The following is a 13,405-nucleotide window of genomic DNA, read 5'->3' on the forward strand; positions in this document are numbered from 1 at the left end:
CCCTTTAGGGTACATGTGCAGTATAGTCTGCTGACAAAACAAGCCTTGCCTTATTCTTCCTTTCTCGTGTTATCTAAATTCTAAGGCTTCTTTAACACTTACTGTGGTTTAGCGACCCATTTTTGCAGCCCTAATAGATTTCTATGGGGTCGCAAAAACGGGCCGCAATAATTCCACCGAGCGCCGTATGCCTTTTGGCCGTGAGGGCCGTATGCACGGCCATGAAAAAATATCGAGCCTGCTCAATATTTTTCACGGCTTATGGATACGGCCCCCATTGAAAATCAATGGGGCCGCAAAAACAACGGAAGCTTGTTTTTGCGGTGCACCGTGACTACAGTTTTTGCGGAACGCCGTTTTTTTTTTTTTCCAATACTTTTGCCATAGTATTGGAGACCGGAAAAACGGCGATTCGCAAGTAACGGGCCGCTGAAAAACACGGTAAGTGTAAAAGAAGCCAAAAAAAGTTTGAATCTGCAGTGCATGCCAGAAAATGAGCGAAAAGGGGCAGATTCAGAGTCAAAGATTATATTTAACTGTACTGGTTAAAAAAATAAAATGGGGGGGTTGGAAACCTTGCCAAAGTCCATACAGGATCTGAAAACTAGTAATTGCTCCTCTGACAAACATCCATTTGTAATGACTCTTTTGAGACTTGATCACTACTTGTCTTAAGTGATTGGTCGTGGCACTAGAGTTATTTATTTATTTTCTCTTCGCCACGACAGCACCCACTGAGAGAGGGGATCCGCCCCTAGGAACAGGAAACCCTACGGAGAGATAAAAGGGGCGGTCCCCCTCACTCCCACAGTTTGGTTTCCTGTTCCTATGGGAAATCCACGGAGAAGAGGATGCCTAGCCTGGATGCCGCTTGCGCGGTTTACCTGTGAGGACGGCAAGGGCTCCAGAGCTGGAAGCAGCGTCGGGGGTCCTGGTGTCAGCTTCCCCCCTCTGCTGGCAGATGCTGTGAGGCCAGGGCTGGAAGGTGGCTGGCTCACAGAAAGTCATCCGGAACGTCTGTGGGGAGTTAGCGCTGTAATGGGGAACGCTGCGCCGTCCTCGGCGAGCGCTTATACGGCGTGGAGCCCCAGTATGCCCCCCGGAAGTATAAGCTGAAAAGCTTCCGAGGAGAGGGAGGAGACGGCGCTGGTGCCGGTGACAGCGCGGGCATATGGAATATGGCCGCGACCCGGAAGTGATTAGCACTTCCGGGTTCAACAGGAAGAAGATGGCGGCCCCCATGTGAAAAGGACGCCGGCGGTAACGCTCCGGCGTCCAATATGGATTCGGCACAGGACCCTGCGATGTCTTCTATTGAGGCCACCGCAACTACTCCTCGCAGCCATGCCAGCAGCAGCAGCCGCTCCAAGCGGAGTGGATCTTCTAAAAAGAGCAAGCCTCTGCAGTCTCCTCCCCGTCAGCCGGTACCTTCACAGACGCTTCACTGGGGTGAGTGTACATCTACCCTATTAAGCTGATTGCTGTCCCCTCTTCTCTAACACTCTAGGCAAAATGTACTGAAAAAACGAAACACAAACAGTGTGCGATATGTCTTCAGCCCCTTCCGGATAGTTACACAAAGAAACTTTGTAAACCATGCATTGATTCCACCTTACGGGAAGAGGCCTCGGTTAAATCTGAGGACATTAGAGTGTTGATTAGAGAAGAACTACAAGCCCTGCATAGTTCGGGAAAAGAAACGCGTCCTAAGGGGACAAGAGAGTATGTTTCACCCATATCTGACCAATCTTCCGAATTAGAGAATGCAGATTCGGATGTTTCTAGGGATTATGTTTCCTCGGATGAGGATCAAGATACGTGCTTCCCCACCGACAGTATAGATAACCTGGTGAAATCCGTCTGTAACACTATGGGCATCGAGGATTCTAAGACCCCTAAAACACAGCAGGACATAATGTTCGCTGGGCTGTCCGAAAGGAAAAGACCCTCCTTTCCGGTAATAGCAGCAGTTAAAAATTTAATTAAAAAAGAGTGGGAAAGCCAGGGGCAGAGGGGACTACCACCATCTTCAAAGAGACGTTATCCCTTTAATGATGAGGAATTCTCGACCTGGTCAAAAGCCCCGAAAGTAGACGCAGCAGTGGCTTCCACATCTAAAAAATCCCTGCTACCTGTGGAGGATTCAGGTTCACTACAAGATCCTTTGGACCGCAAAGCCGACTCTCTCCTTAAAAGAGCGTGGGAATCTTGTGCGGGAGCCCTAAAACCGGCTGTGTCAGCTACATGCACCGCTAGGTCCATGCTAGTCTGGCTAAATGACTTGGAAGAAGGACTTAAAAACGGTCTCTCTAGAGACAAGTTGAGAGCCTCTATACCTTTAATTAGGGGTGCTACAGCCTTCCTGGCAGACTCATCTGCTGACTCAATACGATTAGCGGCCAAGTCGGCGGGGCTGACTAATGCAGCACGTAGAGCCCTGTGGCTTAAGGGCTGGAAAGGCGATCCCCAGACAAAATCCAAATTGTGTGGTCTTCCATGTCAGGGTGAGTACCTATTTGGTACTAAGCTGGACGAGATCCTGACCAAAGCAGGGGAGAGGAAAAAGGGCTTCCCTAATAATAATTACCTTCCATCTTATAGGAGGGCGTTCCGAAAGCCCATGTTTAACAAGAGGAAGGATTTCAAGAGCCAAGATCGCTGGGCCACTAGAGACACCAGACAGAGAGGAGCACTTTTTGGGAAGCGCCCTTACAAAACTGAGGAAAAACCCCGTTAGAACAGATCTGCCTGTCGGAGGTAGATTGTCTTCCTTCTCAGATCAATGGCAGAAAATAACTTCGAACATTTGGGCAAATAGTATCATCGCCTTCGGCCTAAAATTAAAATTTTCCCGAGTCCCGCCGGACTCATTTCTATTGACTTCTTTAAAAACCCAGTTACAGCAGGAGGCTTTGGAGCAGGAGGTATTGAACCTTCTAGCCAAAGGGGTTTTGGTGGAAGTCCCATTTCTTCAGCAAAAAAAGGGGTTCTATTCCCCTCTATTTTTAATCCCAAAGCCAGATGGATCTTTCAGAACCATATTGAACCTTAAAAAATTGAACACCTTTTTGCAGAATCAAACCTTTAAAATGGAGTCTATCCGATCCACCATAAAACTGTTGTCTCCCCATTGTTTTATGACGGTACTCGACCTAAAAGATGCGTATTACCATCTGCCAATTTTTATAGAACATCAACAATATCTCCGCGTGGCGATTGTGTTGAATGGACGTATACGACACTTTCAGTATACAGCAATGCCCTTTGGACTATCAATAGCTCCAAGGGTATTCACTAAGTTAATGTCGGAAGTAATGTCATACCTAAGAGTAAAAGATACCCTCATAATTCCGTACCTTGATGATCTTTTAGTGGTAGGAAGTTCCCCGTCACAATGTCACCAACGATTGTGTAATATGGTCTCGTCCCTGCAGAGTCTAGGGTGGTTGGTGAATTGGGAAAAGTCTAGACTTCTTCCAACTACTCGACAAACATTCTTGGGGATTATAATAGACTCCATAAGCCAAAAATGTTTCTTACCACAATCCAAGCAATTGACAATAAGAAATAAGGTACAGTCGGTAATAGATAAACCTCTAATATCTTTAAGACAAGGCATGTCCCTCCTTGGCTCCTTCACGTCATGTATCCCAGCAGTACCATGGGCCCAATTTCATTCAAGGTGTTTACAATATGCAATTTTACATGAGGAAATAAAATTACAAGGTCATCTAGACGGTAAAATTTCCCTTTCTGAAGACGTAATTAAATCTCTATCCTGGTGGCTAGAACCAGATCACTTGGTTAGTGGGGTCCCCTGGGTAGTTAAACCTTCAAACACAATATTCACGGATGCCAGTCCTAGTGGTTGGGGAGCACATATGAGAGATCAGGTAGCCCAAGGTCTATGGTCGGTTACGGAGTCAGACGACTCGTCTAATATAAGAGAGCTGAAAGCTATCCATCACGCTCTTTGTGAATTCCTTCCGCAGCTACACGGAACACATACAAGGATTCTGTCAGACAACATGACATCAGTAGCGTATATCAATCATCAAGGAGGAACAAGATCAGGAACACTCATGTCTATAGCCGAAGACATCCTAACTATAGCCGAGAAACATCTACTGTCTCTATCAGCACTACATGTCAGAGGAGTGAACAATTCAAAAGCGGACTTCCTCAGTCGCCATACCCTCCACCAAGGGGAGTGGGTTTTAAATCATCGAATCTTCAAAATGATAACCGTAAAATGGGGTTTACCAGAGGTAGATCTCTTCGCTACAAGAGACAACAGGCAATTAAAAAAGTTCGCTTCAATGTTCCAATCCGACAAACCCGATTTTCTCGATGCTCTCCAGGTACCCTGGACATTTCAGAAAGCGTATGCCTTTCCTCCTCTGATACTTCTACCAACAGTAATCAGGAAGATAAGAGAGGACAAAGCCAATATAATCTTGATTGCCCCATTTTGGCCAAAGAGACCATGGTTCTCCCTGCTCAGAGCTATGTCCATCGCAGATCCATGGATTCTCCCAGAGGATCAGGATCTTCTTTTCCAGGGGCCATTCAACCACCCTCATGTGAAGGGTCTACGGTTGACAGCCTGGAATTTGAGAGGCAATTGTTGAAATTAAGGGGTTTCTCTGATCAAGTAATTAATACTCTATTATTAAGTAGGAAAAGATCCACTACTTCTATATATGTAAGAGTATGGAGGAAGTTTCTAAGTCTTTATCCATTGGCCTTGTCAAACGAAATTCCTATACTTAACATTTTAGAATTTCTCCAGAAAGGACGTGACTTAGGTCTTTCAGTTAATACCTTAAAAGTACAAGTCTCTGCTCTAGGGGCATTGTATAGTCACAATGTAGCGGGTGATAGGTGGATAACTAGATTTATTTCAGCCTGCCAGAGGTCAGAACCAGTTCAGATTCCCCGCATACCGCCTTGGGATGTTAATCTAGTCCTTGAGGCCTTGACAGGTCACCCATTTGAGCCACTACACTCAGCTCACATTAAACACGTTACTCTCAAAACTACTCTTCTTGTCGCATTAGTATCGGCAAGAAGGGTAAGTGACATGCAGGCACTATCAGTGGATCCTCCCTTTCTGTCAATATTTCCAGATAGAATCGTCCTGAAAACAGACCCTTCCTACCTACCTAAGAGATGTACTAAGTTTCATAGATCTCAAGAAATTCTTCTTCCTACTTTTTATGATAATCCTACAAATCAGGAAGAGGAGAAATACCATACCTTAGATGTGAAAAGGGCTGTAATGACTTACTTAGACAGGACTAGCGCCTGGAGGAAGAGCAGGGCTCTCTTTGTTTCCTTCCAGGGTCAAAGGAAAGGAGCTGGTGTCACAAAAGGCACATTATCTCGATGGATTCGGGAGACGATATACCTGGCCTATTCATCTAAAGGGGAAGATCCACCCGAGACTGTAAAGGCACACTCAACCCGGGCAATAGCATCATCCTGGGCAGAGCGAGCAGAGGTTCCAATAGAACTCATATGTAAGGCCGCAACCTGGTCTTCGCCTATTACCTTCTATAGTCACTATAGATTAGATCTATCTGCTTCCACTGATTTGTGTTTCGGTAGATCAGTTCTTAACACGATAATCCCCCCCAAAGAGCTATCTCTGAAAGTCTCTCAGTGGGTGCTGTCGTGGCGAAGAGAAAACACCGGATTACGTACCGGTAATGCTCTTTTATAGAGCCACGACAGCACCCCTTCACTTCCCTCCCTTATATATTAGTTTACATATGAGCACTGATAAGGGTGATTGGTTCTTGTAAATATACGTGATTAAGTCAAAGATGAAATGTTAATATAGAATGACCTACTAAAACTTGTGGGCGGTTCCTCGCAATCTCTGTAACCCAAACTGTGGGAGCGAGGGGGACCGCCCCTTTTATCTCTCCGTAGGGTTTCCTGTTCCTAGGGGCGGATCCCCTCTCTCAGTGGGTGCTGTCGTGGCTCTATAAAAGAGCATTACCGGTACGTAATCCGGTGTTTTTTTCTGTTACAATTGCAACTGTAGAGACACAACCAAGAACTTTTTTTTTTTTTTTTTTGTAGAAGGTTTCAGAAAGCCCATCCTCTGGCTGTAGTTTAGTTTAATCAAAGCAAATTGCTTTTATTCGCACTCCCTTGGTTCAGCGCTGAGTCTCTGCTACTTCTACCAAAAAAAAAAATTCTGGACGACTGGACTCCTTCACGGACAGCCTAAAATTTTTACGGTCACTTGACACGCCCCCCTAAAGACCATGTGCCAAAATGACCAGAATGTAGACAACATCTACAAGAAGTTTATATGTTCTCCCCATGTTTACGTGGCTTTCCTCTGGGTACTCATTTCCTCCCACACTCCCAAAGACATAGCATAATAAAAAATAAAAAACCACACACACTCCCTAACAAATACTGAGAATTACACTCTGTAATATACAGCTCATCACTACATAATATAAACGCACAGCTGCACAATATCCCTGACATCTTTTCAAATAAAATTGGTAATCGGTTCATAAAGAGTAGATGTTTTTCTTTTCCTGAAGTGGTTACTGAAGCAGTTTTCGTGAGGATTTGGAAGATGTTTTTTTTTTTCCTGAACTGTTCTTTGCAGGTTTTGGATTGGACAGTGCCTAGTTTGAAGTTTCATTAGGATTTTTTTCTCGCCAGGTGTTTTTCTTAACCTCTTCAGGGAAAAAAAACAAAAAAGAACTCCTGATATGGACAGCAAAGTGAATTTCCCATAGAAATCGATTTTAAAAGAATTTTTCCAAGAATTTTTTTAACGCAGTCTTTGAGCAGGATTTAGCTCTGTTCCTTTCCTAAAAACTGTTACCATGGCCTATGGGTATGTTTAGTCTATTTTCTGAAAAAAAAAAAATGCTTATCAAAAACTCTAAACTCCTCAGAAAGTCTTCGTGCACAACACGTCTTTTAAGACACCAACGGAGCTGCCTAAGCTTTTCCTGCTTCTAAATCCATGCACTTGCTGGGACTGTAAAATACTGTATTTTTTTGCTCAGCAAACATCTGAAAATTCATCATGGAAACGTAACCTTAGAGATGAAACTGCCCAAAATCTTTTATGTATTTCTTTCCATATCTGCCGTAATGTATAAAGAGACAATCATTTGGGACATGGATCTAACACCACTGACGCCTGCCTGAACCTGTCTTTATACTGCTATCATTAACCTCTGCAGTAGTATTTTGTAGTCTTTATTCTGTGTGTGGAAACGCCATTCTTCATAATATGAAATGCTCTTTTGCTCAAGGCCCCTTCAGTACACATTAATATCTGTGCAGAGGGAGCCGTCTGTTTTGCTGATATCATGAAGCTGCTGAACATGTAAAATATGTGTATTTATTTTTAAATCCACTTTTTCCTTTATTGGGAGACTGATGACGAACAATTCTCCATTAAAGGGGTTTTCAACAGTAGTGTGGCTTATCATACACATTAACACATACACATCTACTGTATAATTGTCTAAGGGTCACTTCCGTCTTTCTGTCTGTCCTTCTGTCTTTCTGTCTGTCTGTCACGAATATTCATTGGTCGCGGCCTCTGTCTGTCATGGAAATCCAAGTCGCTGATTGTCACGACCAATCAGCGACGGCCGTAGTCTGGCAGCAAAGTGGCCGCTGCTTTACTGCCCTGCAGTCAGCGCTGAGCGCTCACACAGGGTTAATGCCAGCGTTAGCGGACCGCGGTGTAACGCACTCCGTTAACGCAGCTATTAACCCTGTGTGACCAATTTTTTACTATTGATGCTGCGTATGCAGCATCAATAATAAAAAGATCTAATGTTACAAATAATTAAAAAAAAAAAAAAAAGGTTATTCTCACCTTCCGACGTCGCGGCTGTCCTCGGCAGTGCAAGCGGCAGGTTCCGGTGCCAAGGATGCTATGCGAGAAGGACCTGCCATGACGTCACGGTCATGTGACTGCGACGTCATCACAGGTCCTGCGCTCATACCAACCCTTGGACCGGAAGCTGCCGCGTGCACCGCACACCGGCGCCAGGACTTCAAGGGGCCTTCGGAAGGTGAGTATATGTTTATTTTTTATTTTAAGTCTTTTTTAACCACGCATATAGTGCCCACATTGCTATATACTACGTGGGCTGTGTATATACTGTTATATACTACACCTCTGTGCTTTATACTATGTAGCTGGGCAATATACAATGTGACTGTGCAGTATACAACGTGACTGTCCAATATACTACGTGGGCTGTGCAATATACTACGTGCTCTGTTAGTATATTGCACAGCTACGTAATATATATGTGGCTGTGTCAGTTCTGTTATATACTACGTCGACTGTGCAATATACTACGTGGCTCTGTTATATACTACGTGGTTGTGCAATATACTACGTAGCTATGCAATATACTATGTGCCTCTACAATATACTACGTGGCTCTGCTATATACTACGTCGCTGACCAATATACTACATAGCAGTGCAATACACTATGTAGCTGTGCAATACACTACGTGACTGTTATATACTATGTGCCTGTGCAATATACTACGTTCCTGTGCAATATACTACGTGCCTGTGCAAAATACTACGTGGCTCTACAATATACTACGTGGCTCTGCTATATACTACGTGGCTGACCAATATACTACATACCTGTGCAATACACTACGTGGCTATGTTATATACTACGTGGCTGTGTTATGTACTACGTAGCTCTGCTATATACTACGTACGCTGTTACATACTACGTACCTCTGTTATATACTACGTAGCTATGTTATATACTACGTCGGTTGTGTTATATACTACGTCACTGCAATATAGTTCGTAGCCTGTGTTATATACTACCTACATATTCTAGAATACCCAATACGTTAGAATCGGGCCACCATCTAGTCATACATATTAACAGTGTATCTGTTAGGTTTCATCCCTGATAGCCTCTCCTCATTCAGAGAAGCTTATGAGAAGCTAATTTATTATTTTATCCTTTGCTTATACTTGTATAGCGGCATCATATTGCACAGCACTTTATAGACGTTATCATTGCTGTTTGCAATGGGGGTCACAAGCAAATTTCCCTATCAGATGTCTTTGGAGTGTGGGAGGAAATCAAAGTACCTGGAGGAAACCCACGCAAACACAGGAAGAACATACAAACTCCTTGCATTTGTTCTTGGTGGGATTTGAACCAAGGACCCCAGCGCTGTGACGCTACAGTGCTAACCACTGAGCCACCGTGCTGCCCATGCCCGTAAATATGCAAATTACGCACTGTGGGGCCTGATGCAGTATATGGGGAGGCTGTGGGGGCCTGATGCAGTATATGAGGAGGTTGTGGGGGCCTGATGCAGTATGTGGGGAGGCTGTGGGGGCCTGATGCAGTATATGGGGAGGCTGTGGGGCCTGATGCAGTATATGGGGAGGCTGTGGGGGCCTGATGCAGTATATGGGGAGGCTGTGGGGGCCTGATGCAGTATATGGGGAGGCTGTGGGGGCCTGATGTAGTATATGGGGAGGCTGTGGGGGCCTGATGCAGTATATGAGGAGGTTGTGGGGGCCTGATGCAGTATGTGGGGAGGCTGTGGGGGCCTGATGCAGTATATGGGGAGGCTGTGGGGCCTGATGCAGTATATGGGGAGGCTGTGGGGGCCTGATGCAGTATATGGGGAGGCTGTGGGGGCCTGATGCAGTATATGGGGAGGCTGTGGGGGCCTGATGTAGTATATGGGGAGGCTGTGGGGGCCTGATGTAGTATATGGGGAGGCTGTGGGGGCCTGATGCAGTATATGGGGAGGCTGTGGGGGCCTGATGCAGTATATGGGGAGGCTGTGTGGGCCTGATGCTGTATATGGGGAGGCTGGGGGCCTCATGCTGTATATGGGGAGGCTGGGGGCCTCATGCTGTTTATGGGGAGGCTGTGGGGGCCTCATGCTGTGTGGGGCTCATGGTGTATATAAGGAGGCTGTTTGGGGCTCATGCTGCATATGGGGGAGGCTGTTTGGGGCTCATGCTGCATATGGGGGAGGCTGTTTGGGGCTCATGCTGCATATGGGGGAGGCTGTTTGGGGCTCATGCTGCATATGGGGGGAGGCTGTTTGGGGCTCATGCTGCATATGGGGGAGACTGGGGCTCATGCCGCATATCATGGAGGCTGTGAGGTGACTCATAACGATATGCAGAAGTGGCTGTACTCTGGTTCAAACTATATATGAGGGATGTCAGCTTACTTAATTCTGCTCAATATTAAGTGATACAATTAATATTAGAATTTTCAATAATATATTAATGAGTAGAATTAGTTTCAGCCTATTGGTTCAACCCTCCGCAACAGTCATGGTCTCTCATGTGGCCCCTTGATAAAATTAATTGCCCACTCCTGCCATGCAGTATACTGGCTACAAAAAGTGCTCCATACAGTATAATGGACTTTGCATAGTGGCCATACAGTATAATGGACCCTGCATAGTGCTCCATATAGTATAATGGCCCGACATAGTGGTCCATGCAGTATTATAGGAACTATATAGTGCTCTATGCAGTATAGTGGGACCTACATAGTTTGCCACGCAGTATAATGACACTCACATGGTGCTTCTCCATGTGGTATAATGGCACCCATATGGTGCTCCATGCGGTGTAATAACACCCACATTCATAAGATGAATATAATGAGTCTGGATGCATATGATGTGTTTCTGTACAGGAAGAGATTCTGCTGCCCATCTTACATGTAACAATGAAGCTTTCCTGGCATATTTGTATTGGGCTTTAGATGCTTATAAGTTTCATTCTCTCTGAGCAGCCCTTTGGAAATGTTACACCATATGTAATCAGTTATTTTTATTTTAAAAAACAGTTAAAGTAGAACATTTAATTTTATTTACACAGGGGATGGCCACTTGCATTTGCTGGTGTGTAAGTGTCTTAGCACGACCCTTAGGCTATGTGCCCACCTTGCAGAATCTAACAGAATTTTCCTCATCAAAACCGGATTCCCTTGCCAGGAAATCTGCTCTCGTTTTTCTACCTTTTTTTTTTTTCTATATATTTTTTTTTTTTTGCGTATTTGTCATGTTTTTCTCGCGTTTTTCTTGCGTTACACACCTCAAACACTGCAGCCTGTGTACATTGGACATAGGTTTCCGACCGCATTTCCTACACTGTGGCTGCTCCCAGCTGTGACTTTGCTGTCCAGGTCACTGCTGTGGGAAGAGATCTGTGCCAGTTTTGTGAAGCGGTATTCACAGACTTGATATTAGTAGTACAAAACTACTATACAGAGTGTTGATCAACGCTGTCTTCAGAGCACAGCAAAGTAATAGGCTCGCTGCTGTGCCCTAACACTGATACAACTGTCACTGTAAAACTCTGAAGGCGGTTTACAGTGACATAACAGACCATGTATCTAATGCCCTCATGTATGGTATGCCTCAGAGCTGTGTATCGAATGCCGTCGTGTGTGGTACGCCCCAGAGCTGTGTATCTAAACCTCATCGTGTATCTAATCCCATCATGCGGGATATGCCCCTGAGCCGTGTATTTAATCCCATCATGCGTGATGAGCCTTGGAGCCATGTATCTAATCCCACCATTTGCGATACGCCACAGAGTCCTGCATCTAATCTGAAGCAGTATTAGCAGCCTGATATTATTGGTGCAAAACTATTATACAGACAGCTGTCCCCGCAGTGTTCAGAGCACTCGTCATGCTGCTGTGCTCTGAACGCTAACACAACACGTCATTGTGAAGGTTTCCAGTGACATAAGACATTGTATCCAATCCTGTCACGCGCCATATACCCCGGAGCCCATAGAAGTGGACGGCATGGTGTCGCACATTACAAACATTACACACTCCGTATCCGATCCCATCCTGAGTGATATTTTCCATTGAGCCCTATATCTTATGATACATTGAGCCCTGTCTCTCATCCTATTGTGTTACGCTCCATGCATCTAATTGCAACAAGTGATACACTCCATGTATCTAACCCCAGTGCATGATACAGCAAGAAGCACCAACTAACAGAATCTGCGCAGCCGGCCATCCTCCATCTTGCTGTCCACATCTGCGTATCACTTTGCAGTTACCAACAAAATGGTGCCACACTGTGATCCTAAACTTCATCCTCCCTTAATCATTTGCATATGCCCGGTAGGGGAGGCGAGGAGTGATGTCACACACGTGATCAGATCCTGCCTATATTTACTCCAGTCATAAAGTGAGCTAGTTGTACTCAAGGTATTTGTGGCAAATTCCAGCAGCTGCTCCCCCTAGTGTTTTAACAGTGGAAAATTATCAAAACTTTATCAATTATTTTTCAGATTTTACTCCATTAAAAACAAATATTTTTCTTTAAATCGCCCCCTATTTGTCCCTTTCAAAATAAAATAAACTAACAAAAAAATACACATATTTGGATTGGCCGCGTTCAGAATCGCCCAATCTATCAAGATATAAAAAGAATTAATCCGATCGATAAACGGTGTAGCAAAAAAAAAAAAAAACGTCAAAACGCCAGAATTAAGTTTTTGGATTGCCGCAACATTGCATTAAAATGCAATACCAGGCGATCAAAAGATTGAATCTGCACCAAAATGGTATCACTAAAAAAATCAGGTTGGCATGCAAAAAATAAGCCCCTCACCCAATCCGAGATAGCGAAAAATGGAGATGCTACTGGTCTCGGAAAATGATGCAAATTTTTTTTTTTTTTTTTACAAACTTTGGATTTTTTTTATCTCCACTTAAAAAAGAACCTAGACGTGTTTGGTGTCTGTGAACTTGTAATGACCTGGAGAATCATAATGGCAGGTCAGTTTTAGCATTTAGTGAACATGGTTTTAAAAAAAAAACATTATGGAATTGCACTTTTTTTGCCATTTCACTGTACTTGTAATTTTTTTCCCTTTTTCCAGGAGACAATAAGGTTAAACGTCATTCAAAGGTTCAACTTGTCCCACAAAAAACAAAGCCCTCACATGGCCATATTGACATTTTTCGGGGCCGAAAGTCCCCCTCTCGGCTTATACTTGAGTCAGGGGTCGGCAGGGGAGGGGGAGCGGGGGCTGTCTAATTATACTCACCTGCTCCTGGCACGGTCCCTGCAGGTCCCAGGTTCCCTGACGCCCCAGCTTTTTCCTGTACTGAGCGGTCACATGGTACCGCTCATTACAGTAATGAATATGCGGCTCCACCTCCCATAGGGGTGGAGCTGCATATTTATTACTGTAATGAGCGGTAACGGTGACCGCTCAGTACAGGAAAAAGCTGGGGCGCCAGGGAACCTGGGACCTGCAGGGACCGTGCCAGGTGAGTATAATGGGGTGGGGGAGCGCTGGGCTGCGCTGCGCAATATTCACTTTCTCCCCGTTCCGGGCGCCGCTC

At 44.8% G+C, this 13,405-nt stretch overlaps 1 protein-coding gene across 1 annotated transcript in view; it reads left to right on the forward strand.

The window, feature by feature from the left end:
* The window catches only part of LOC143816334 (transmembrane gamma-carboxyglutamic acid protein 1-like), a 44,072-nt gene that overhangs the window by 16,213 nt on the left and 14,454 nt on the right, over positions 1–13,405 (forward strand). The window lies entirely within an intron of this gene.

Source organism: Ranitomeya variabilis, chromosome 3 (genome assembly GCF_051348905.1).
Source record: "Ranitomeya variabilis isolate aRanVar5 chromosome 3, aRanVar5.hap1, whole genome shotgun sequence".
NCBI classification, from domain to species: Eukaryota; Metazoa; Chordata; class Amphibia; order Anura; family Dendrobatidae; genus Ranitomeya; species Ranitomeya variabilis.